The following is a 23,355-nucleotide window of genomic DNA, read 5'->3' as shown; positions in this document are numbered from 1 at the left end:
GTTCCTCTTATACTGATGAGTGCATCTGCACCTGGGTGTGCGGTGTGTGAAACACGGACTTGGGGTGCCCATGATTGTTAGTCACTTTGTTAACCCCCTGCCTCCAGCTAGAGGAAGTGTTTCCTGTGGTCACTGGATGCCAGCTCCCTGGCACTGCCAGCCCTTCAGCCACTCAAGCACTATCCACAGAGCTCTGCCATCCCCCACTCTGTCTTGCAGGTTGACTCTTGGTGTACCCCAGTTCCTGAACTCTTCAGACGTGCCCCCTGTCGTATCCAGCCCCTGTCAGTGGACACAGTAATTACCAGGGGAGCTGTCCCCAGTGGAACAGTGTACACACAGCTTGACTGGTATAGCACAGGATCAGGTGCAGGACAGCACTAATCTATTTATAGCAAAAAACAAATGTAAGTTTAACACCAAAAGTTAAGATTTAAGAGATAGTGAGTGTCATGGTATAATTCCCCACTCTGAACCTTAGCATCCAAAAGATGGGGTACCAGCATGAATTCCTCTAAGCTCAATTACCAGCTTAGAACCTGTAGCGCTGCCACTGTCATAAACAGATAGCTAAGGGTTAATGTCTCTTTCACCTGAAACACCTGACCAGAAAACCAATCAGGAAACCGGATTTTTTCAACTTTGGGTGGAGGGAAGTGTGTCTCTGAGTCTTTTGTCTGCCTGCCTGCTTCTCTGAGCTTTGGAGAAGTACTTTCTACTTTCTAGTCTTCTGTTTCTAAGAGTAAGGACAAAGAGATCAGATAGTAAGTTATATGGTTTCTTTTCTTTGGTATTTGCATGAATATAAGTGCTGGAATGCTTTGATTTGTATTCTTTTTGAATAAGGCTGTTTATTCAATATTCTTTTAAGCAATTGACCCTGTGTTGTATCATCTTAATACAGAGAGAACATTTGTATTTTTTCTTTCTTTTTTATATAAAGTTTTCTTTTAAGACCTGTTGGAGTTTTTCTTTACTTCAGGGAAATTAAGTCTGTACTCACCAGGGAATTGGTGGGAGGAAGAAATCAGGGGAAAGCTGTGTGTTGGATTGCTAGCCTGATTTTGCATTTCCTCTGGGTGAAGAGGAAAGTGCTTTTGTTCCAGGATTGGGAACGGAGAGGGGGACTCACTCTGCGTAGTTTCACAGAGCTTGTGTCTGTGTATCTCTCCAGGAGCACCTGGAGGGGGGAAGGGAATCAGGATTATCTCCCTTTGTTGTGAGACTCAAGGGATTTGGGTCTTGTGGTCCGCAGGGAAGGTTTTTCAGGGGGACCAGAGTGCCCCAAAACACTCTAATTTTTTGGGTGGTGGCAGCAGTACCAGGTCCAAGCTGGTAACTAAGCTTGGAGGTTTTCATGCTAACCCCCAAATTTTGGACGCTAAGGTCCAGAATCTGGGACTAAGGTTATAACAGCCACCAACCAGGAATTCCAGTGCCTGATACACTCTGGTCCCCCCAAAACCTTGCCCGGGGACCCCCAAGACCCAGTCCCTCTGGATCTTAACACAAGGAAAGAAAACCCTTTCCCCCACCGTTGCCTCTCCCAGGCTTCCCCTCCCTGGGTTACCCTGGAAGATCACTGTGATTCAAACTCCTTGAATCTTAAGCAGAGAGGAAAATCCTCCTTCCCCCCCTGTTTCTCTCTCCCCCTCCCAGACTCTTCCTGAGAGAAAAAGTAATCCTAACACAGAGAGAAATTAACCTTTCTCTCCCCCTTCCCTCCTTTCTCCCCACCAATTCCCTGGTGGATCCAGACCCAGTCCCCTGGGGTCTGACACCAGAATAAAAAAAACAATCAGGTTCTTAAACAAGAAAAGTTTTTAATTAAAGAAAGAAAAAACAGTAAAAATTATCTTTGTAAATTTAAGATGGAATATGTTACAGGGTATGTCAGCTATAGACACTGGGAATACCCTCCCAGCCTAAGTATACAAGTACAAATTAAAATCCTTTCAGCAAAATACACATTTGAACTCCTTCCAGCCAAATACACATTTGCAAATAAAGAAAACAAACATAAGCCTAACTCGCCTTATCTACCTAGTACTTACTATTTTGAATCTATAAGAACCTGTATCAAGGAGATTGGAGAGAAACCTGGTTGCACGTCTGGTCCCTCTGAGCCCCCAGAGTGAACAACAACCAAAATCTAACAGCACACACAGAAAACTTCCCTCCCTCAAGATTTGAAAGTATCCTGTCCCCTGATTGGTCCTCTGGTCAGGTGACAGCCAGGCTCACAGATCTTGTTAACCCTTTCCAGGCAAAGAGATATGAAGCACTTTTGTTCTATTATCTCTTACTTATCTGTTTATGACAGTGAGCAAGGCTAACAACAACAGTTACAAATAAAACAAAAAGATATAATGTGCTTCTTAGAGTCTGAATTTAACTTTAACCGCTAAAATCTTTGGATGCTTCTCACCTAAAGCAACCTCCCCAGAGTCACTAGCCCCAGTGGCCAGGGTCCAACTTTCATGAATACAAAAATCATCATCCTTTTTACTTCCCAGTCATGGTTATTACAACATCTTTCGATTTCTCCTTATATTTCCCAAAACGCATTGTTTTGTCCACAAAGACAAGGTGACCCTCTGGTTCCCTTCCTGGAGGGCTGGGTCCAGGGAATCTTTCCATGTTCTTGTTTGTCTCATATCTCCCTCATCGATCTGCTTTTCCTATTGACTTTGACATGTAATTAAGGCTTCCATTGTGTTGGCTTTACAATACTTAATTTACATCAGAGACAGGGATGGGTGAATACACATACCTTCTCTGAAAGAAAGCTCATCTATGCTGTCAAGTATCAGAGGGGCAGCCGTGTTAGTCTGCATCTGTACAAGCAGCAAAGAATCCTGTGGCACCTTGTGGACTAACAGACGTATTGGAGTATGAGCTTTCTTGGGTGCATACCCACTTCGTCTGTGCTGATGCCTCAGAACTTGACACAGACTCTCAATATATATTTTCTGTATATACACAAACTGTACATGCATTTTACAATGATATTTATGACCAGAATGACACCAGCTTTCATTTGATACCTTACAAGGCACTATTTATGGATAAATACCATGCAAGTGGCAGGTTAGGTGTAGTAGCTTTGTCAGGCCAGAGAAGTGTTGCTGATACAGAATAGTGAACCCTTCATCACTTGGCCTGTGTGACAGTGTGAAAACTGAAAAATGCCAAGGTTCACTCATACTAATTAGCAACAAGCCATTTGATCAGCTGTAATATTTGCATTAAACAAACAATTTTGGCTTTTCTATGTGGAACAATAAATTGCATAGTAAGATGTTAAATAATGTTTACTTCTATTTTTAATGAAGTTAAATATTGTAAGGTAAGGTCAAATTAAATGAACAAAACCCCAATAAAACTGTTTTTCAGCAAGAAAGTGTCAGAAATAGATATGAAAAATGTTAATAATATTCCATCTTGGAGTGCCTACTGCTACTGGTTGTCCAGCCAACCATTTTTCATTTCAATAAAATGATGCAGTCTGCCCACAGAATTAGATGACGCAGTCTAATGGCTGTGATAAGATCAACCATTCAGTGTCAGCCATTATGTAACTGGCACAGATGATGACACTTACATGTGTATAACACTGAGTAAATGCCAGAGTTGGAATCACAACCTTAATTTCCAACAGATATTGCTGTTTATGATTGCCTCAATCTTTTTGTCATCAATTTAAGGATCCTACCACCATGCCGAGATATTGTGCACTAAATCTATCAGAAGACATTACCCAATATAGTTCTTGGCAGTGCCGTCAAAGCAATGTCAATCAGCCAAAACAGAGCTGTATCTGAGAATAACTTGGATCATCTGCTTTAGTAATTATGCAAAAAAGACACACAAGTTTAATACGTGCGATTATGCATGACCTAACATTTCTGCAAAATTCACAAATTACCTCTAACTCTGTTTCTCAGACAGGCAGTAGATTCACCATAAAGCTGACATATTAAACTGAAGACTGGTTTTCTGAGAAATTACTCCTAGATTTATGATCCTATTAACCCATGACCCTGAAAAGCAACTGATGAGACTTATTTATCATTCCATTCTGGCGACTGAAACAGCTCTTTTCTTGATCTTTATGATTCTGTGCAGAAGCAACATGGCTCTGAACCGAATCCATAACAAGGGGATCAGAAAAAACAGAAAAAACATACTTGCTATGAAAGTAGTGTATAATCATCCCTGTTTTACCCAACAGGAAAACTACCTAACAGAGGAAAACAGGGTGTTTTTTGCCTTGTTTGGAGGATTTGCCTTCCCCAGAAGTTAAGACATTTTTTAAAAGGCAAATATTAAAACAGCATTTATGCTTAAAAATAGACCTATCAGTGTTTGTGGTTTAAAAAAAAAAAAGTGACCATCAAAAAGAAAAGAAAGAACAAAAAAAAAGACACAGCATCTTTCAGAATCTTATAATAAATAAATCTGGCATATGCTCTGTACTACATATACACTGCATACAACTGTGTGCTGGCAGCAAGATGCCACCCATAGATACAGAGAGAGAGAGGCAGAAGCAACTAGACTGGAAAAACTCTAGAGCTCAGAAGTTCAGAATGAGAGCTGGGTTTTATGCCCAACTCCCTTCGAGAAGGACAATTTACTATATTTATCTATAGGGCACCATCGCCTCACGATCTAGATGCCATTTAACTATTGTAATTAACACAATATTTTCCTCCGAATAGACGTCAAACACTTCCCTTACCCCCCTTGTATCCCCAGACCACTGCCCTAGCCTCTAACAACAGAATGAAAAGCCAGGAAATGCCAACCACAGAGACCTGCCCTGGACTCTGATCCACTTTCTCTGGATTTTCCAGAAAATGGGGACATGACACTTAGCCAGTTTGCTGCACTCTCATCTGGCTGATGATTCCCCCCCCATACTCCTATCTGACACAGCCAATGCAGTCAAACCCCTGGTCTAATAAGGGTGAGACACAAGATACCTCACCAGCCAATTTGCCATCCTGTGGCTGGATGCAGCATTGCGGGGTTCTCACTCTCCATAGCCTTGACTTGCCAGATAGACGCACTGGTGGTCTCCTTAGTCTTGTAACCCAGCCTTCTCCTCAGGGGACTAACACTGTTGGCAGGGGTCTGGCCTAGGGTCACGCCCCACATCCCAGTTCCCACCGTAACAGAGGAAAGAAAACCAAGCAACCAGAAATATAAAGCGGCACCAGCCCTATTATCACACCAGGGTCCTTCAGCTGTCCACACGACTGCGCCACGTCCCCAGGCAGCCTGCTCTCTGGGAGCAGATAGTGAGAGATCAGTCCACCCTCCCCTCCAGCACCCTCTGACGTGGGCTTCTCCCTTTTAACACTCCTCTTCCGAGCCCAGCATGGTTCACAGGCACAGCGGGGCAGAGCTGCTGAGCCCATAGCTACAGGTCTAATGCAGGGTTCGTATACCCCACTCGAGGGGAGACCTGGTGTGCTGGCTGAAGCTCATTCTGGACAAGACACAGGTGATACCACACTGCTAAACTGGGGGCAGCCCTCAGAAAATACAGCCTGGTTTATATCTGTCATTCTTGGGCCAGGTCTACACCACAGACTCCCGCCACCACAGCTGTGTCAGGCAACCGAAGAGATGCGACTTGGGGCCGGCCTAGCTGTGCTGGCAGAAACCCCTAGCGATAAAACTGCCAACGCTGGTCTTGTCTTTGCTCCTGTAGGACGGCTTTATTGTACCAGTACAGAGCACAGCTTTGCCAGCACACCTGTGTTCACACTAGGAGCACTTTGCTGGGGGGGGGTCATATTCTCATCCTCAGAAAGGCTACAGCTGGTACAGTGCGCTGGGACAGGAATACTGATTCACCCCCCCTAGCGTAGCCATGGCCTTGTTCTGGGATGAATTCCCCCCGTTCATGAATAGAGTCTGCAGTCCAGGGCCGTTGGATTCCCAGATGCTACTGGATTATAATATAGCGGTACGATCCAGGATGGCTTTTCTCATCTTTGCTTGGCTTAGAAACTGCGCTCCTTCCTTTTGGGTGCTGCTGTGATCCACGTCTTTGTTACTTCAACACTCAGTTTCTGCAACATGCTGTACATACGGATGCGTCTTAAACCAGCATGGAAACTGAAGCTGGTGCAGCATATGTGGCTGGCTTATTGAGCGGTGTTTCCTGCCATAAGCACACTACTCCCGAGTCCTAACCCTAAGCCTCCCCCAGCAGGGACTTAGCAGCCCATTTCATGAAGCTGCCTCAGGTGAGAGGGTTGGAATTTTGAGGATTGCTACCAAAGTTTTGCCCAGCAGTTTCCTTCTTGGTCATTACAAAGAAAGCTGCACTCTAACGTCCAATTCAAGCTGTTTGTTAATCCACGTTCTTACATGCTACCTTAGCGCAGTAAGTGGCCATTACAAGAATATACTCCCCTCCGATTACAGTCAGGCACTCAGGGCTGGCTCTAGACATTTCGCCTCCCCAAGCATGGCCTCATGCCGTGGGGGGCGCTCTGCCATTTGCTGGTCCCGCGGCTCCGGTGGACCTCCTTGCGGGATGTCGACTGAAGCCACGGGACCAGCTGACCCTCTGCAGGCAAACCGTCGAAGGCAGCCTGCCTGCCACCCTCCTGGAGACCAGCAGAGCACTCCCCACGGCATGCCGCCCCAAAATCGCGCTTGGCGTGCTGGGGCCTGGAGCCGGCCCTGCAGGCATTGACCATTTGACTTCACCTTGCACAGTGGCGCCTATTGTAGCTGGAACAGACTGAGCACTAATATATGGAAACAAAAATCCATACTGGTCTTCATTTGCTCTTTGTCTAGAATACTCAGACATTTTTAGAATTATACTAATGTAGTTTATATTCTATAAAGCAGGTTAGAGTTATGTTTAATTTAACAATCCATCTATTGGTTATTTAACAGTGTTTATATGGTAAGGATGAAAAATTGTCATTCAAAGCAAGTATTTTAAAATCAAGTCTCCGTTAAATCTATTAAATTATCTATCGTTCTGAGTAATCATTAACTGCTATGACTTTTAATAAGCAAAGAATCATTATGAAAATAAAAATGGAATTATTGACTTTGGTCAGTCCCTGGAAGCATATTTTAAAACCAGCATATCTATTAAGCCTACAAAATATAAATAAATGACTAATAAAATGGAAAGGAAAGTTTTAGATTAAAATAATATAGCTGAGGCCCTTTTTGTCACTGATTTTTCTTTATAAGCAGGCAGATCTTTGCTTTCCACATTGCACAGCATTAGGTTCTCATGTTTCACATGACTGCATCACTCATTGAAAAGCAACCTATAGTTTCCTCACAAAGTTCAGACTACAAATGTCTAACTTTATAATTTACATATTTTGTACATATTTATATTGCTTGAAAGATACATTGGGAAGGGAGACAAAATGGTGACTCATAGCCTTAATCATTTCATAATTAGATGTGGTTTTAATAACTTCAGAGTAAGGGGAAATATTAGACTATTATTATTCTCACTCTAAGACATGGTTATAAAAACTTCAAAGTGGTTTAAAAAAAACAAACAGTCTTGTTTCATACATAATTAGCAATGGAACGGATAGTTTCAAACATGAGCCTAAAACAATAATAATCCAATTTCTTACCAACTGTTATAAAATGAAACAAAGCAAAAAACCCATTAAGGATTAGCTGAAATCAGAAATAACCTTCTTAGCCTTTGCTGCCCAAACAAGAACATTTGCAATGTGCATGGATTCTCTAAGCTTACTATGTTAGTGAACAACTGCGGAAATCATTCACACTGAAATGCCCTAAATGATCAGAAGACCAATGGTGTGATCCACAAACATATTTAAGAAGAAGAAATGCAAAATAGCAGCATATTGTAACTAGAGATGGGCTCAGACCAATTTTTTTAAAGTTCCGTGTTGATGGGAGCTGGGGGTCTGGGTTAGCCCATTAGGGAAGAGGGGAAAATCAGGCAAAAACGTGACTCCAGAGCTGGTTCTGAAACATCCTAGTGGCTGTGGCCTTTGGATCCAGTATTCAGACAAAGCCAATTCTGTGTGTTCGGAAAAGAAGTGTTAACCCATCCCTCTATGTTAGTTGTCCCCAATGAATCCCCTTTTCTAATATTAGTCCATAACTCTTCACTGTAAAAGCTTTTATTACCTTTTCATTGATAGTAATGGCTGAAGAATATGCCATGCCATCAACCTGGTTACTGCCTGATGCAAGAATCAATAAAAACTGCTAATAAAGAAGATTGTTATTGTTCCCAAATACAGTGCAAAGAACCAACAAATGTACTTTAAAGAGGTACATATAAAATGAGAAATGCCAGGCAGTATAAACAAAATATGTATGCAGGTATTGATTAGTCTGCCTGGCTGAAGGTAATTATTATGCACTACCATGAGAGAGCAGCTTGCTTTTAAATACCTAGGTCATTTTTTTCTCTCTGGCATTTGGTCATATCAGCCTGCTAGCAAAAGGCTTGGTTTTCAGTTGCACAATCTTATAAAAAGTGATTTGGTGTCGTGATGATAATGAATACTCAGACTAACTCAGATTTCATTAGTCTGTTTACTGTGAGAAATCCCATATTTGACAGGTTTGGATATATCCATAAATCATTGCAGTTTTGTTAATCACCCCATTACTTTTTTTTAAAATGTATTTTATTGGACAAAAAATCTTCCCAAAAACACACGTCCTGATTGTCAGTACTTGAGATTGGACATTTGTGATAAATCTAACTAAGGGAGAGAAACCGTGTTGTTCTGTCAGAGCAAAATAACCCATTGTAAAGAGCATCAAGAAGATACACTGCTGCTTTAATCTAATAGAAATTCCCTTACAGTGTCGCATTCATAGAGAGTCTATTATTAGCAAACTCAGGACAAACATGGGTAAATTCAGTGTGTGTGGGGGGGGCTGGAATAAAAAGCCCAATGACTATTTTAGATTTACAAAATAAAGAAAAACAGGTACTGGAGAAGGTGTGAATCCTGCCCTCACTGAAGTCAATGGCAAAACTCTTATGATTTCAATGGGGTCAGGATTTCACCCCTCAATTGTTTCTAAACCTGCGAGTATTTGCTCAGCTTTCACTGGTCAGATCATGAGTCGGTGTAGGGAGGTGGAATGGCCTCCCTCCGGGCTCAAAAGTGAGGAACCAATCCATTCCCCCAGTGGGCGGAGCCAAACCCACCCCGCCCCTCCTCACCGAAGTACCAGGGTGGAACGAGTAGTATAAAAGGAGATCGCTGGAGCTCAGTTGGTGCTGGACCAAGGGAGGGAGTGGGCATCTCTTCCAGGGAGCTGAGCCCTCTGCGGGATGGACCAGCCCCTGAGCAGAGCAGCTCCCTGCTGACAGAGGCGGCGGAAGGCCTCGAGAAGGCACCAGAGCAGACACTGCCTATGAAGCAGCCAAACTGAGCCTGGTTTCAATGGAGCAATACTGCCGGAGCGGGGTAAGTAGCAGCCCCGGGGAACCGGTCCTTGATCCGGTTGTGCTGTCAGGAAGTGAGGCAGAATGATCCAGTGGTTTCCCCGCTGACTCAGAGGCAGGACCACCTGGCACTGTTAGGGCCATGGGGAGATCCGGTGAAGTAGGGTGGGCCTGGGACCCCCACCCCAACCTGCCACCACTCCCCCACACCTGTGGGCTGGCTGCCTACTCACCAGAAGACCTTGCCACAGACAGTTAAATAACTGTCTGCCCCAGCCAAGAGGTGCAGGGTTAAGCACTACAGACTGCTCTGCTCACTCAGAGGACCAGGGCTTTCCACAGACTGCTGGTTTTTGTTTGCCGCAGCCAGGAGGCTACGGGCCATAGACTGCTTGCTGCTTTGTCCACCCAGAGCAGCCCCAGCCTGACTATTGTTGCCTGCCATGGGGAGGCAGCACAGCCTCCCTCCTCACTCAAGAGCGAGGGACCACAATGGACAGGCAATGAGCGATCTAGTATTCAGTAAGGAGTCCTGTAAGTGCCTGTATTTCCTAGCACACCCCTTAATTGTCTTTGTGGTGAGCCATCCATCTGCGCTATTGATTTATTTGGGGCATAGCTGGCTAGCTAATCCAAACACCTTTTGATCAACAATATTCCCTTTAATGGTGATTATCAGGTATATGTACAAATCACACGGACAAAAGCAAGGGAACTGAACACACCACAAACACAGGGCCACATTCCCAGTAGGGAGAGGCCCAGGCACTCACACATATTCATTCCTTTCTCCTGTATCCTTCCATGCTGAAACAAGTTATTAAGGGCTCCATCATGGAAAGTGCTGAGCTGAGCCAGGAGCAGCGCCAGGGTTTTTGGCATCCTAGGCGGGGGTCCTTCCGCGCTCCCGGTCGTTGGTGGCAATTCTGCGGTGGGGGGGGGGGGGTCCTTCCACGCTCCCGGTCTTTGGGGCACTTCGGCGGCGGGTCCCGGAGTGAGTGAAGGACCCGCAGCAGAATTGCCGATGATGACCCAGAGCGCGGAAGGACTCCCCGCCGCCGAATTGCCACCGTGGGCGGCAAAATGCCGCCCTCCCAAATCCTGGCACCCTAGACAACCGCCTAGGTCGCCTAAATGGAAGCGCTGGCCCTGAGCTGAGCTAATTGATTTTTCAGTCCCCTGGTAATTCTGGGCAGGCAGGGGCAGGAGGGGAGGGGGGAAGAGGGAGAGGATAGTTTCATGTTGACCTGAAAACAATTTTTTTCAAATTTTCAGCAAATCAAAAGTTGGAAAAAGTTGTTTTGGGTTGAATAAAAAAAAAAAGTTTGATTTCAAACATTTAAAAAAAAACTACCACTGAAGGACATTTCTCACTGAAGAGTCATTTCAAATTGAAAAAAATCAAAATGTTGACTTTCGAGGGGATTTTTTCCTGACACAAACAATTCAGCGAAAGTGACATGAGTTTCTAAAACGTGTCAGTCACTGAACCTGCATTTTTTTGCTGAACAATGTCACCCAGCACCAGTGCTGAGCATTTTGGCCCTCAACCAACAAAGTGGTGACACAAGTGCTTACCTTAGTAGTTCCATTGACTTTACACGCTTATATAACTTAAAATTAAACCATGTGCTGAGAGCTTCAACGCACTGGGAACAGAGTGCTCAGCACCTGGCAGGATCAAGGCTTTACCATGTTACCATGAGTAAATGCAGTAATTTTACGGCAGAGGGCTACCTGGAAGTTACCATTGTTTCCAGCGGGTTTAACATGTAGTTTGCTACCAAATCCTAAACAACTAATAGAGGAAATGTCCTCCTTCAAAACTGACCATTTGGCACCTTTGACATATCTAGAGGGGCTGTTTGTTAAAAAATGCCACTTTTTTGCATGACAAAACACCAGCTTTTTCCAGTCACAAACCTTGAAGGAGCATATATTATTCATCATCCTAACTGATCGTTAAACAGAGGAGCCAATGCAAAGTTTTAGACCAAACTGCTTCCACCACACACATTAAACTTTAAAGACTTACTACTTTCACATTATAAAGCCATGTTCTCCCTTCTTCAGTCACGGAAGCCTCGTCATGTTTTCTTCCATGTAGTCATTGCAAACTCTATTCTGGGCTACTCTATCAGCGCCATATGATAGCAGTGGGACATAATAGTAAATTTCTTTCTAAATGAGATCAGTGAAGAACATGGTCTCTGTTACCTACCCGCCATGCGGTTCAGCAATATGGAAGGCATTACAGATTCAGGGAATGAACCACATTTATTGCGCCACTTGCAAGGAACAATTAATTCTTTGCACTATTGTTTCCTGAAGCACCAAGTATCAAAACAACAAGCTAATCTTTCTGCTCTGACCACGTTAGGGAGGATATCACTCCTGCACACGAGATTAGAAATGTTCGGACATAAATCAGTGCTGATTACAAAAATCCTTTGCAACACTGAAGACAGCATGTCTTTTATGTTCAAAGAAACAGCTGCCTTATGTTGATAACATGTAGCATCCAGCCCATGTAAAACTTGAAGAGCGCTTGTAGATGTGAGCATTGTCTGTCTTGAAATGATCACTATCTGAGCCTGTGAAGAGATAGAGACATTAATGACAAAATATCTAAAATCTTCCATGTATCCAATGGAGCCTGATAACGCCCATGTCCCTCCTTCTCTCTGGCAATAATCACCTTCCTCACTGGAGCAGACCCATAATCAAGAAAACATAAGCACCTTTCATATCTTTAGAACAGAGACCAGAAAAATATAATCAAAGAGGTGGCAAAAGACATTTAAGTTTAGATCTAGAGCTTGACTTCCCAAATTCTACAGCTTGGAACCAGTGCAGCGTGTAACCACTTTTATTCCAGGTCCAAAGGGTGAGCATTGGCAGGAAAGGGTATGCCCAGGAGGCATTCAAAAGCTAAGCGGGCAATATAACCCTTCTTTAAGCTGCTCCAAGACAGCAATTTAAGAGTGCTCAAAATATGTGACTGCTATTAATTATTTGCCTAATGTCACCAGCCCAGCTCAGCACCCCACTGGGATAATTATTTGTTTCACAGTAGCACCTGGAGGTGCCAACCAATATTTGGGACCCATTGTGCTAGGAGCTGTACAAGCACATAGAAACAGTCACTTCCCCAAAGAGCTCATCTAAATAGACAAGACAGGCAAAGGATGAGAGAAAAGAAGTTTCATCTCATCCACTGCAGACGATGTCTAAAAGGCCTCTGCTATAAAGGTGCCATTAACAAAAGCTGTGGCTGCTCTTGGTGATGACAGGAGAAGAAGAGTCAGTCTCAGTCCCTAAGAGGAGAAATAAATCAAGCAGAGAAGCTTGACAGTCCCAAACTTTTTGTGCTGCTGGGAAAATGACACTGTAACGCTATCAATGTACGCTGAGAGCTAGGGTGGGGGGGATTTTTCATTGAAACCTTTGTTTGAGAAAAGTGACTTTTCAAGCATGTTTAAAATTCAGTTTTCAATGAAAAGCCAATGTTTTTCTAAGTCAATCCTAGATATATGCTAATATTCATTTATGGAAATCAGTAACATACACGCCCACACACACACCTAAAAGCTAGCCATTTAAGAGACCCAGAAGATTTACTGTCTAACAGAAAATCAGCAAAAAGTGATCATGTTATGTGAAACAACAACTAGAGGGTATAATTTTAATAAAATATGAAGGCTGGGGAATGCGTGACTGTGAAAACAGGACTAGTTATTTTATAAGAAGCAATAAATGGGAGCATAAATTAACAAAATCTAAAGACAAGGGAAGTATTTATGTCACACAGGACAACTTGCAATCGTGGCAGGAATTCCAATACAGGGAAGTGTGACTATAGAGTGTAATGTACCAGGGGAGCCATTGTGATAAAAGTATCAGAGGGGTAGCCGTGTTAGTCTGGATCTGTAAAAGCAGCAAAGAATCCTGTGGCACCTTACATAGAAACATAGATTATTAGGGTTGGAAGGGACCTCAGGAGATCATCTAGTCCAACCCCCTGCTCAAAGCAGGACCAATCCCCAAATTGCCACCTCAAGGATTGAACTCACAACCCTAGGTTTAGCAAGCCAATGCTCAATCCACTGAGCTATCCCTCCCCCTTATAGACTAACAGACGTTTTGGAGCATGAGCTTTTGTGGGTGAATACCCACTTCATCAGATGCATGTAGTGGAAATTTCCAGGGGCAGGTATATATATGCAGGCAAGCTAGAGATAATGAGGTAATTCAATCAGGGAGGATGAGGCCCTGTTCTAGCAGTTGAGGTGTGAAAACCAAGGGAGGAGAAACTGGTTCTGTAACTGGCAAGCCATTCACAGTCTTTGTTTAATCCTGAGCTGATGGCGTCAAATTTGCAGATGAACTGAAGCTCAGTAGTTTCTCTTTGAAGTCTGGTCCTGAAGTTTTTTTTGCTGCAGAATGGCCACCTTAAGGTCTGCTATAGTGTGGCCAGGGAGGTTGAAGTGTTCTCCTACAGGTTTTTGTATATTGGCATTCCTAATATCTGATTTGTGTCCGTTTACCTTTTTCCGTAGCGACTGTCCAGTTTGGCCGATGTACATAGCAGAGGGGCATTGCTGGCATATGATGACGTATATTACATTGGTGGACGTGCAGGTGAATGAACCGGTGATGGTGTGGCTGATCTGTTAGGTCCTGTGATGGTGTTGCTGGTGTAGATATGTGGGCAGAGTTGGCATCGAGGTTTGTTGCATGGATTGGTTCCTGAGCTAGAGTTACTATGGTGCGGTGTGCAGTTACTGGTAAGAATATGTTTCAGGTTGGCAGGTTGCCTGTGGGCGAGGACTGGCCTGCCACCCAAGGCCACTTCAACCTCCCTGGCCACACTATAGCAGACCTTAAGGTGGCCATCCTGCAGCAAAAAAGCTTCAGGACCAGACTTCAAAGAGAAACTGCTGAGCTTCAGTTCATCTGCAAATTTGATGCCATCAGCTCAGGATTAAACAAAGACTGTGAATGGCTTGCCAGTTACAGAACCAGTTTCTCCTCCCTTGGTTTTCACACCTCAACTGCTAGAACAGGGCCTCATCCTCCCTGATTGAATTACCTCATTATCTCTAGCTTGCCTGCATATATATACCTGCCCCTGGAAATTTCCACTACATGCATCTGAGGAAGTGGGTATTCACCCACGAAAGCTCATGCTCCAAAACGTCTGTTCGTCTATAAGGTGCCACAGGATTCTTTGCTGCTTTTATTGTGATAAAACACTCACTGAGGAGACAGTAAGAGTAGTGCAGCGTAATCACTGGGGAGTGGGTTACGTCTTATCCTCACCATGTACAGAGACCTTAAGCCATTCAGGAACAACTTGAGCTTGCATGCGCCTCTTGTGGAACAGTAGGTGAGATTTCCTAGCTCCAAAGAGGAGCTAAGCACTGATCTCACATGGGCATTCCCGACTCCCAGGTGCTTTGAAAAATCCCACCTTGCATCGTTAGAGTGCAGTGCTAGCAGGAAAACTACCTCAAACGCAACATGACTGCGATTTCAGGAGCAGTTCTAAGCCAGTGTATATTGTTATAGCTCCATAACAGACCCTTCTGTTGATTGTCTTTCAAAGACTCCAGATGCATATTTTAAGATTAGATACTTTTTCTCTATGCATCAGTCCTGCATTGGCTCAGAGGGTCAGGCATTGTTCTTTCTGGCATCGTCTTCACACACACACACACACACACACACACACACACACACACACACACACACTCTCTCTCTATCTCTCTCTTTCCCCTCCAGCTTCCCTCCCCTCCCCCAACCCACTCTGATTTGAAGATGTCAGAATTTCCTTGGTCATTTTTCCCCACACTTTTCCAAATGCTCATGTGCCATTGTCTAGACGAGCATGACCCCAAAACTTGGGGAGCGATAAACAAAGCGCTGATTCAGAGCACTCTAGATCACTTGGTGAACAGGGCATGAAGAACAATATGCATTTTAGTACAATGCAAACGTATGCATCTAGGAGTGAAGAATATCTGCTCTCCTTCTCCTGGGAAGTAGTGACTCTGAGGGTATGGCTACATTTGGAATTTCAAAGCGCTGCCCCGGCAGCGCTTTGAAGTGTGAGTGTAGTCAGAGCGGCAGCGCTGGGAGAGAGCTCTCCCAGCGCTGCATGTAAACCACATCCCTTACGGGTGTAGCGTGCAGCGCTGGGATCCGCGCTCCCAGCGCTGCTGCCCTGATTACACTGACGCTTTACAGCGCTGTATCTTGCAGCGCTCAGGGGGGTGTTTTTTCACACCCCAGTTGCAGCGCTGTAAAGTGTGAGTGTAGCCAAGGCCTGAAAAAGATTTGGTGCTAATCATGGGTTCATAGTGTGATGCTATGGCAAAAAGAGCTAATGTGATCCTGGGATGCACAAACAGGAGAATCTCAAGTAGGAGTAGAGAGGTTATTTTGCCTCTGAATTTGGCACTGATGAAACCACTGCTGGAATCGTGTATCCAGTTCTGGTGCCCACAATTCAACAAGGATGTTGATAAACTGAAGCAGGTTCAGAGAAGAGCCACAAAAATAATTAAAAGATTAGAAAACCTGCCTTATAGTGATAGATTCAAAGAGCTCAATCTATTCAACTTAACAAAGAGCCAGCTACGGCATGACTGGATTACCGTTTATAAGCACCTATGCAGAGCACAAAGATTTAATAATGGGATCTTCAGCCTGGCAGAGGAAGGTCTAACAGGATCCACTGGCTAGAAATTGAAGCTTGACAAATTCAGACTGGAAACAAGTTATACATTTTAAAGAGTGAGTAATTAACCAAGGGTGATGAATTCTCCATTACTGACGATTTTAAAGTCAAAATTTAAGAAGATTTTTCTAAGAGCTCTGTTCTAAGAATTATTTGGAGGAAGTTATGGCCAGGAGGTCAATGATTACAACGGTCCCTTCTGGCTTTAGAATTTATGAATCCAAGTTGTCCCTACAGGACCGTAAGTCACTACCACCCCTGGACTGAGGGCTGTGCATTTCCCGGCCTCCTTGCCCAAGATGAACATCTTCAGAACCCAGTCTTTGCATGGGCAGGGCTGGGTTACTACATCCCCAGATGAGGGGTGTGCATTCTGCCACTAGCACACCATGCTGCCTTTTCTAAGAGCCACTGCACTTACATAAACCTCCTCTCTGGTGCCATTTTGTGTTTCGCTGTGTCATGTCACTGCACTTTGGGAGCCGGCTGCTCTAGAAAACTGAATATTTAGAGAAAGGGAATAGATCAAGTTAGTCACTCCTCTGTACATGCACCGCTGAGCTACAGAGCACAGAGCAGAAATGATAAAGCCAGGGGCTAGAGACAATACAGTGAAACCACTACTACCAATTTAATCTAGGGCCACAGAGTACAGAAAAGGCTTTAAGTCATGCCCTGAAGTCACAGTAGATAGCTCATACCGACAATCTAAACGCATCCCAGATGAAGACATCCTCAATAGAATCTCACATTGGATTCTTGGAAGCTATTTTTCATCTGATCCCTTAAGTCCCAGCAGTTCAATTCACTGAGACGTATTGGCCTTATAAGGTATTCACAGATTGATAAAGTGTTTTGGTTTGGGGTTTTTAAAGATAGGCCCCGCTCAGAAAGGTACCATTCTTTGGTCATTCTATTGTATGCCCGAGGAACTTCAGACCATTCCAGAGGTAAGAGCAGTCAGGGTGTGATAAACTGATCTCTAAACAAACTAGGAATCACATCTTCCTGCCCACACAAGTGTTCAAAAAATTTCTTTTTTAATTAAAAAAAGTAAGAAGTGAGTTCAAAACTCCAGAAGCCGATCAGCTGATCTCTCTGAAAAACAAACACGTGTTCTTTCTGGAAGAGTGTCACAAAAGTCACCTATTTCCTCCCCGTATATCACTGATGTGCCAGAGGAGACACACGTGAGTGAATAGTGAACAGTCAGACTTCCCAAAGGCCCCAAAGCTTCTGTGCAGCCAGGAAGGAGAATTCTATTGCAAGCTTTTCAGGGCAGGGACTGTGCCCTGCACAATGGAGCCCTGTCTGGATTGGGGCCTCAGAGCACAACTAGTAAATCAGAAATAGCAGCAGCAGCAACTAAGCCCAGGAATCGCCATGGAGACTTCCATCCCCTACCCCAGCATGGTGACTCCAGCAGTATTTGAGGGTCAGAGGCTTGTTTGAAATAGCTACTCAGTCAAACATGGCTCAAGGGTCCATGCCCAGTGATGAATTTCAGTGATTTTTACATGTCAAGGCACTTGAGAAATCACACCCAGAGACTCTGGGGCACGCAGGCTCATGAATAAGAGACTCCAGCGCATCGTGTCCTTCTCCAGGTTTGTTTCTATAAAGCACTGAGTCCTGCTCCCATAGGAAAGTCCCACTGGATCTGTCCCCATTCGAGAAAGGGGCACTCTATTCCACTCAGCAATGGCGGGTCTGTGCCTGCCTTGCCACGGCACAGGCAGCGCTGGTGAACTCTCGTTATGGGGTGAGAGGGAAGGGCGGTGAGCTGCACCAGCAGAGCACTCACCTTAATTAGCCTCTGATTAAAATTAATGTGGTTTGTTGATGTAATGTTCTGCAATCTATGTTGGTGTCATTATGATTTTTCGCTCCATTTACCTTACAAAATCTATTCAGACAAACAGTGCATTTATTAAAAGCAGAGATGTTCCAGCACCCACCGTAAATCCTGATTTGTAAAACCAAACATGAGCCCAGAGAGAGGGACTAATTTATCCCTGCTACAAAGCACAGTGCAGGGCGCGCACTGAATCCAGCACACTGCTGTGACGTGCGAGGGGTATGAGATCTTGGCTAGGACGTGGTGGCTTTGATGTGTAATGATGTCACCTTCAATCAAAGGGAGAGAAGGTAGTTCTGTAAAACATCATTTCCTTCACAAAACACTGCTCTTTTGCCAGGTACAATCTGTGATGGATTCGCTGTCAGCATTTTCTTTTTTAATTGAATCGGGCCTTCCGGCGTTATTAATTATTAGTATTATTTAATGGCATCCCAAAGCATGTTAAGTGCTTCACAGAAGACAAAGAAATCAGAACCTGTCCCAAGGAACTTACAATCTAAGAGCTCAGTCATACGAACACTTTGCTCTGAAGCCAGCAGTACCTTTTCCAGATCTGAGGAAGAGCTGTGTGTGGCTTGAAAGCTTGTGTCTCTCACCAACAGAAGCTGATCCACTAAAAGATATTCCCTCCCCCACCTTCTCTCGCTAATATGAATACTTAGGAACCTGAGTAATTTTATTCTAATCACTAGTCCCATTAGACCAGGGTCTACATTTTAGAAGTGACTTGGGCGAGGGTCCGGCTCCTAGTCGGGGAGGCCATGGGATTCCATGCGCTGCCCCCACCCCGAGCACCGGCTTCACACTCCCATTGGCTGGTTCCCGGTCAATCGCAGCTGAGGGGGCGGTGCCTAGGAGCTGGACCTGCTGGCCGATTCCGGGGCACAGCGCATGGCCTGCCATAGCACCCTCGCTGCGCCGCTGGCTGGGAGCCAGCCAAGACAAGCCCGCACCCCAACCCTGAGCCCCAAACCCCTCATTCCCAGCCCAGAGCCCTCACTCTCCTCTGCATCCCCACCTCCTGCCTCAACCCGCAGCCCCCTTCCACACTCCAAATCCCTCAGCCCCACCCCCCATCCTGGAGCCCCCTCCCTGCACCCTAAACCCCTCATCCCCAGCCCCACTCCAGAGCCCACCTGCACTCCCAAATGGAGCCTGCACCCCAATCCCCTGCCCCAACCCAGCAAAAGTGAGTGAGGGTGGTGAAGAGCGAGCCACCGAGGGAGGGGAAATGTAGTGAGCAGGGCGGGGCCTCGGGAAGGGGCAGTCCTAGGGTGTTTGGTTTTGTATGACTAGAAAGCTGGCAACCCTATATGACACAGATTTGTGATTCACTTATTGCGGGTACCACAGAAAGGCTGAGTCTTCAGGGAAGATTTAAGTGGGAAGATCAGAGTGGAAAGGATGTTTCATGTGATTGGAGTGGCACGAAAACGTAAAGCAGAAAGATTAACGGGGTGTCGAGGCTCCCATCACTTGTGATCCGGGCAAAGAGGGAGGGGCAGGATTACAGGAGGCAAAGACAGGAAGGTTAAATTTAAAGACTGATGTAAAAGGAGGAGTCCGGCTCCTCCCCACAAACTCCCTGATGCAATGGCTACAGCTCGTATTACAAACGTTAACCCCAGCTATTATCCAGTGACCACCCTGCCCAAAGGGGCTGCTCCTGCAGTCACTCGCTGCTAATATTTACAAGAGCGCTAGGACCCTAAACTGGCTGATGTCAGTTCATGGGACCAACTGGATTTGCAGGCCTCCACTCATCACCGCGACTCTGTTGGTGAGTATCCCAGAGAAAGTACCTCATCCTCATATCCACCAAAGGGAGGCATGCTCCCATCCCACAAAACAGATGTGATCCTCTTACTCACACAAGCAGCAGTAACACAGCATCCTACGCATTGAGAAACCTTATATAAGAGGCAGAAGCATCCACTCCTATCCCTCCTATGTCATCCATGAACTTATTTAAAGCTTTTTGAACCCCATTATAGTTTTGGCCTTGACAACATCCTCCAGCAATGAGTTCCACAGGTTGCCTGTGTGTTGTATGAAGTAGTAGTTCCTTATGTTTGTTTTAAATCTGCTGCCTAGTAATTGCATTGTGTGATCCCTGGTTCTTGTGTTATGTGAATCTCTTTCTCTCTCTCTCTCTCTCTCTCACACACACACACACACGCTGGATCAGGGCCTTACACTGCAAGCTCTCAGAACCAAGGGCTTCATCTGCATCCACGTCCATCAAGTGCTGTGCAGCTCCCTGGGGCTGAACAGATGCACGGCCGGTCACTGCTGCACGGTTTTAGGCTAAATGTGTCAATTCACAATTCTTTCCGTATAATATCTGACAAGGGGAACAGATTTCTGGCAATACGGGGCCATCTCCTCAAGTGGTGTAAATTGGCAACGCTGCCTTGTTTACAATGGAGGGAAGCCAGTTTACGCCAGCTGGGGATCTGGTGCCACCGTTCAGGTTTTTATATTCTGCTCCACCAGCATTTGGAAAATCAGCTTACTGACTGCATTCTTCCTGCTCGGACAGGGCATGCTCAGCCCCCGGCAAGACTGGGCCCTGTTTGACTGACAAGAGGGGCATGTACCACTCTACCAGTCAGGACTAAGCTGCAGTGCAGGGTATCTGTGCAGCCCGTCATGCTAACTGCAGCTGGCTAAAGAGTTGGGGCAAATGCACTTCCGTTTTGGTGTGAGGCTCGATCAGGGCAGTTTAGCCTCCCAGTTGGTGGGACAGTTGGACTCTAGAACAAAAGACATGAGGCTTTTTAGCTCTATTGTAGCAATGCAGGTCTCACTAATAAAAAGATTGTTATTTGTACCCTGCAATTCCATCTGGATTGTCATTATCCATATCATCACCTCTATTATCGCACAATAAATATCCCAGTCTCAACAATTTGGCTGAGGGAAACAACTGAACTACCGAGTCATGTCACTGTTCCTCAATGTGCATCAGAGGTATTCAAATGTGAGCACCAGGAGAGACTGGGAATGCTTGAAAATAACTCAGGCTTTGGGAAGAAAATCATTTTTGGCGATAGAGCAAGTCAGCAGAGAGAATCAGTGCAGACAAGTCTCTCCTGTATTGTTCCGATATCTACTGAGACATTTTTTGGCTTGGGATGTTTTCCTGAAGAGAGCTGGTGGTTTCTTTCTTCCAAATCAGCTTCAGTATAATTGGGCCGGATTCATGCTTGGTGTAATGCCAACTGAATTCAGAGGAATTGCCCAAGAAATAATGTAGTCCCTTATGCTAGTGTATTGTTACTCTGTCAAGTCAACTCTGACTCTGCTTTTCCATCTGGTTTTAACAGCTCTATTGTTTGGAGTGCTAATGGCTGGAGGTAAACAGAATTCACCATGTAAATTTTTAATGCAAGTCCACTGGGAACCTTTCCATTGACTTCAGTGGGTCTAGGATCAGGTCCATATGCTGGTTTCAAGTGGTAGTAAAGACTAATACAAAATAAAGAATAAAGAACCAATCTATTACTCCACATTTGCCTGTACATCAACTGCAGAAGTTATTGATGAAACAAAGCTGGAAACCGCTGATGTAAAAAATCTCATCTCTCAAGGGGAAGCTGGGTAAACAAATGTTTTTTGTTTAAAATAATATATAGCTAATGCTTTGCTTCTTTAGAGTTTGGGATGTGGTTTTTCGTACGAGTGGATTGTGTGCACCCACTAAGCAGAAAATTAGAGTGACATTTGAAAGAAATTAAGATTTGTTCCAATTTTTTGTCTAAATTACACACAAGACCTCGTTGTCTTGATGTGGCTCACTTAAAGATCATTACTCCTGTTGCTGAGTGGGCTGCAGAATGATTCATGCCTACACAATCTTCTGTCTTTGACTGACAAGAAGAAAAGGCTCAGAGATCAATAAGAAAGACATCTGCAGTTTTGTATGTACTGCAATTAACAGAGTAAACTTTTGATGCTGCATCAGACCTACATAAATCAAGACATTTAGAACTAAAGATATTTTTTAAAATGTGGAATTAAAGCAAAAATTAAAGGCTTCAATTGAGAATTTTAAACCCAGACCAGCTACAGAACACCAGGGAAGTGTTTAATAATTAAGAATATAGTTAGCAGCCTTTCATACTTCATTTGATATATAACACGATATGTGGTTAATCCATCAAACTAAAATATTGCATATCAAATAGGTTTCATTTTTAACAATTGGTCTTCTCTGCTTACCTTCTGCTGTTTGGCATCTCCAGAATAGTCATTTGATTCTCTCTCTCACACACACACCCACACACCACACACACACACAGAAAGCAAATGGCAAATTTGTATTTGTTTAAAGAAGTTCAGAATAACAATGGACTGAACATAACAAGAAGTGATAGCAAAGAATGAGGTAAAACCCTCAATTAAAACCTCCTTCTGCCCTAGAAAACTCCCAGAAGAAATTCCTAAGATTTTAATTTGCTTCCTTCCTTATCTCCTGAACAACAGATCTATGAAGGCTTTTATGCCAGCCCTATAAAGATGTTTGAGAAATGAGTGAATTTGCACATACAGCAGATAAGGATTGCTTCCATGTTATTAGGGCCTTTATTATTGACATGGCTTGCCAGATTGTAAGCAGTAATTATGGAACGGAATGGATTGGACTCTATAGGAATGAGCTTTGTTCAAATAATTGTCTTTTTAAAATCTCCTTACTACAAATAGGGCTTTATTCTCAGTTTGCGGGACATGCTTAACACTCATTCAGTCTCCTGTGACATAACTTGGGCTTTCACAGCCAAATTGGGGTCAGACATAGCCCTGGGACAGGGCCTCGAGGAGTCAGTTTGCCGAGTGCCACTCTGGGGCAGACGACAATGACACATATGTTTCTGAGTTAGGGCCTCTGGCTGCAGCTATTATTAACATGAATCGCTCTGACCCGTGATCACTCTTAGCCACCCACAGTCCCTGGGGCTCATAGCTGCAAGGTGCTGAACACTGTGGCATGATCCAGCAAGCACTTAAGTGTATGCTTAATTTTAAGCAGTCCCATAAAACTCAGTGGGACTAATTCATGTGCTTAAAGATAAACACTTGTGTAAGTGCTTTGCTGGGCCAGGCCAGAATGGTCAGCATCCTGCAGATCAAGTCCCACTTCCTTTGTGGGGGAAACTGGACATCCTAATGGGACTCCTGCATTAGTAAAGCATAACCCAACCCGTGATGCTTCCAGTCACACTGCTCCAGCCCCCTCCAAACATAGCTGGTTATCCCAGTCTGAATACTGGGATATGGCATGTATAGCTACTCCAGTTG

Source organism: Gopherus evgoodei, chromosome 9 (assembly GCF_007399415.2).
Source record: "Gopherus evgoodei ecotype Sinaloan lineage chromosome 9, rGopEvg1_v1.p, whole genome shotgun sequence".
Lineage (NCBI taxonomy): Eukaryota > Metazoa > Chordata > Testudines > Testudinidae > Gopherus > Gopherus evgoodei.
The sequence above is the reverse complement of the archived record's forward strand: the minus strand, read 5'-3'. Positions refer to the sequence as shown.